The 4512-nt window shown below is 45.4% G+C and overlaps 1 long non-coding RNA gene across 1 annotated transcript; it reads left to right on the top strand.

Moving 5' to 3' along the window:
* The first annotated feature begins 1193 nt into the window (after positions 1-1193).
* Positions 1194-3490, top strand: LOC120428839 (uncharacterized). Its single transcript, XR_008211849.1, has 6 exons — positions 1194-2360; positions 2415-2518; positions 2574-2645; positions 2701-2828; positions 2889-3034; positions 3093-3490. It is a non-coding gene; the product is annotated as an uncharacterized LOC120428839 (long non-coding RNA).
* The last annotated feature ends 1022 nt before the right edge of the window (positions 3491-4512 follow it).

The raw sequence follows: 4512 nt of genomic DNA, 5'->3' as shown, positions 1-4512 counted from the left end.
GCAAATGTTTTTAAATTTAAATTCAGTGTGGCGCTGCGTGGTGCCCAGTCAAATCAACCCGAATTCTGAAACGGAATCTAATTAGAATCGTACACAAATTCCGTTTCAAACGCAACAACCGGTTCGAACACGGAACCGGTTGTTGCGTTTGAAACGGAATTTGTATACGATTCTAATTAGATTCCGTTTCAGAATTCGGATTGATTTGACTGGGTGGTAGCTGCCCTGTTTATTACACTGTGAAAATATCTATGGCTAATCTAAGGAACCAAAAGGTGGCAACAGAAATGTCCGTTCAAAAGAGGTGCTGCAAAAAAACTTATTATTTTTTGATCAAATTTTCGAACAAATCAGCAACAAAGTTTGAGTCAAACTATACTTAAAAGTTAGTTTTGTTATTTGTTTTGCAAAACCGAAACGAAAGTGCCAAAAATATTCGTAATTACCTTTTGCCTCTTGGTGGCGCTTTGTATTAGTATGTGTGTGGTCGATGTTTGCGGATGTGCACGCAGAACACAGAACAGTTAAAACTAGCGAAAATGCCTCACTTTCTTCTGATACAAGTCGCCATATTGATTTTCGAACAAATCAGCAACAAAGTTTGAATCAAACTATACTTAAAAGTTAGGTAAGGCGTGTTTCACAGCCGTCAAAATAGTTATGCAAAATAGTTAAGCCAATAAATTACTGTTAATTATTTAGCAATTCCAGAACTACTCATTATTTGCGCAATTGTTCCCAATTCAGATTTTCATTTATGCTTGAATTGTATTTATTTATACCCAGTCAACTCAATCGGAATTTTGAAACGGAATTCAATTCGAATCGTTTAAGTATTCCGTTTCAAACGCAACAACCGAACTTAACACTCAAACGCTCGGGTAGTCATTTGACCCCTATTTTTTTTCTTAAAAATCTCATAACTTTTGGTAGAATTGACCAAATTGGATGCTTCCGGTTGCAAAAGATCCAGATTGGTCTATATTTTGAACTGTCAGATGGGGGACAAATATGGTCCACTTTTACCGGAGATATTCCGGATTCCGTTGGGGTACCTCGACCCTCCTATTTGGAGTTTTGGTCAATAGAACAAAAACCATTGCACAGAAAAATGCCGGAAATGATGCAAAACTTCAAGGCATTATTCTGTGAAATGGATTTTGTTCTATTGAACAAAACCCCAAATAGGATGGCCGAGGTACCCCAACGGAATCCGGAATATCTCCGGTAAGAGTGGACCATATTTGTCCCCCATATGACAGTTCAAAATATAGACCAATCTAGATCTTTTGCAACCGGAAGCATCCAATTTGGTCAATTCTACCAAAAGTTATGAGATTTATAAGAAAAAAAAATAGGGGTCAAATGACTACCCGAGCGTTTGAGTGTTAATTCCGTTTCAGAATTCCGATTGAGTTGACTGGGCAGTATCTTCGATTAGGATTACACACTTTTGTGTAATCATAGTTGAACTAGAAAAAGTGTAATGCTGTTACTCGGTGAAGCAATAACGTTGCCCTGTCACGAAATATTTTAGCAGAGCTGGTTCTGTAAGAATCCTGCTAGAATGTTGCTACATTTCTGTTAGAATTCTATAAGAAAATGGAAACTGTGTTAGAACTCGGCTGGAAACCAACCAACGAATGCCTACTCATTTAGGTACACTTCTTTTATTACGTAACGCTAAAATTTTGATTTTTTGACCCCCTCGCCCTTCGTTTAAAATGTCCATATAAATTTCAAAAAACATACTTTACTCGTTCGATCCCCCACCCCCTCAACCCACACCACCAACTGCGTTACGTAATAAAAGAATGCGGCACTTGTATCAGAAGAAAGTGAGGCATTTTCGCTAGTTGTAACATAAGTGTAGCGAATTCGAATATTTGTAGCCTTGATCAATGTTTTATGTGCCAAATGAATAATTAAACATAAAAGTGTAGAAAAGCACAGCACTAGCGTAGAATTAGATCCACAGTCTCGCTTGAAAGCTCGACGCGAGGAGGAATATTTCTTGCACTCGATCGTCACCGCCTGCGACGATGCTCAATCTGAAGAAGAGAGACAGGAGGATGAGAAGGAAAATGCGGCACGATCGCGGCAGCAAGCACTAGTTGCCTGCAAGCCGCCAGTGAAGGTGCATAACCGAGTTAAAGGCGCGAAGAAAATTAGCGTGGGACGCGGTGGCACGAGGGCGACATTCATCGAGGAGCGCGCAAAAAACCGGCCTCCAAAGGACCCGTTCGTCCACTCCCAACGTTGCCGGCCGTCCGAAACAAAAACCATCCGGATTAACCGAGCATGTGCCCGTGGACCGGCTGCTGACGCAGACGAACCATAGACGTGGTGGTGAATTACGGGTAAGAACGCGGAATGAGCGTATCACCAGCCATTGACGACCATCTATTCCACAGAGCTTCCCGGTCGGAAGTGGACGGCACCAGGCAGAGGCAGGCCCGCGAAGCACAATAAAACATCTACCAAGCACGCAAAACATCACGACACAAGCCGGCACCAAGTAAGTGACGCTGGTGGGATCAGCACGCGGATCTTAACAAAGCCATTGTTCATAGGTGCGAGCCAGCGGAGGCGTCGGTAACGCAGATCGCCGGGCGCGTCGCTAACCGTAGCAAATCTCAAGTCGAGTAAGTGCAGACACGGTTCCTGGGAAGACCGTTCTAAAAGAATTTCCATCATTAGGACCGAGCGGCCTCACCCAAAGGAGAACGATCAGAGGGGTCGGTAAAGTAGCCGGCACGAACCAACGCTCACTAGGCCAGAACGCTCCATCGGTCCAGGACCTGTGGCATTCATTCCACCGTCGTCGCGTAAGAACGCGCTCAAGACAACCACAAACAACCGCAAACTAACAATGTTATCGCCCACAGCGGATCACGTACGATAGAGCACAACGCGAATCCCGCGAACGGGAACCGAGGACACAGGACGTCACTGGATCGCTGCCGATAAGTTGCGTCGAGGTCTTGGAGTAGTTGCACGCGATTGGAAGCCAAACGCCCCCAAGAAACACGGGGTAAGTTTAACGACAAACAGTCAGAGAAGGTGGGTCGCTAACTGGCATCTTCCGGCAGGGCGTTTTTTGGGACACTTGAGTCATTGGAGTTTCGGCGCTCGAGGTTGGACGTGCGGAAGGCCGGCAGTCCGGAGAGGAGCATTCGGTTCGCGAGGCACGCGTAGGGACGCTGCAGGAAAGCGTCGAAGATCAGACGCCGGCACATTGGAGAGGAGGCACGCGCATCGCAACGGCTCGTCGATCAACAGCTCACCCGCCAGTGGCACCGTAAGGCGTGTTACGTTACGCGCGCACGATGAGCGGACAGCGCGTCGAGCTGAGCGAGGACTGTGCAAAGAAGAAGTGATGGGCCCATCGCGTGTGTGAGTAGTGCGTTAGTAATAAAGACGAAGAGAAAAAAGATTGGCGTAGGTTTTAGGCTTTAGAGAGTGAGAGGCAGATCTAGAACGATGAATCAAAGCACGAATAAATTTGGCACAAAATTCAGAATTCGCTGTATTGTTATTTGTGGTTGGCTAGTCGGGACACAGGGCTATTTCGCTACCCGGTGCACCCACCCTTATCAACACTGGCGCCCAACTAAACGAACCTTTTGGCATTTTGGTTCGAAATTTTTGAGATTTGCATAAATTGTGACACGCAAATCGTTTTTTTTTTTTTGCATTTTTGGCGCAACATTACTATAATTTTGGCTCATTATTTAAAATTTATGATGGATCCGTCGTACCTTACCGATGAGGAAATACAATATGAACTGGGGATAAGACATGTACTACATTTGTGCTCGCTTCCTCGCCGCATTAGAGTAGCGCGTTTGAGGGCCATCATCCAACAAGATGAGGCTTGAGGAATCGTCCCTGAAACTGCGACACACTTTTTGTCCCCAGAAGACGATCTGAGGCAATGTCACAAAAACCTCACCGAACTCGTGACGTGGATAGAAAAGGCTATCGAAACGAAAAACGTAACCTATCTGGTCCAGGCTAGGGCGCGTCTTCTTCACTATCGCGATCGCTTAGCAATCTTGCTTACAACGGAGAGGCTGGCAGAGGATCACGCAGTTTGCTCAATTGTCGTTCAATTCTGCATCGAGGACATTGATGACACGCTGGGAAAGGCGAAGAAACGGTCAGAGATCAACACTAGCGGAGACGATAACTCGGGTGCAGCGGACGGACAGAACAACGGGACGGCTCACGTCAATCCGGATCAAACAGAAAGGCGAGACGAAGTGGGAACGGACGGTAACCCGCCGGGCCCAAGTAGCAACTTCCTATCATCGACGCAATCGTCGACCAACCAATCGGGAAACCGAGGCTTCAACATGGCGTGGAACAATCTGTTGAACCAAAACACCACACCCAGAAACGACAACGGGGATATGCTAAACAATTATATTTTATTGTTTATTCGTCAAGCTTATGTAGACTACTTACAATTTTCTTACATACTAGATATTATTTCTATTGTACAGATTT

The sequence above is a fragment of the Culex pipiens genome, chromosome 1 (assembly GCF_016801865.2).
Source record: "Culex pipiens pallens isolate TS chromosome 1, TS_CPP_V2, whole genome shotgun sequence".
NCBI classification, from domain to species: Eukaryota; Metazoa; Arthropoda; class Insecta; order Diptera; family Culicidae; genus Culex; species Culex pipiens.
This window is presented reverse-complemented; position numbering and strand designations above follow the sequence as displayed.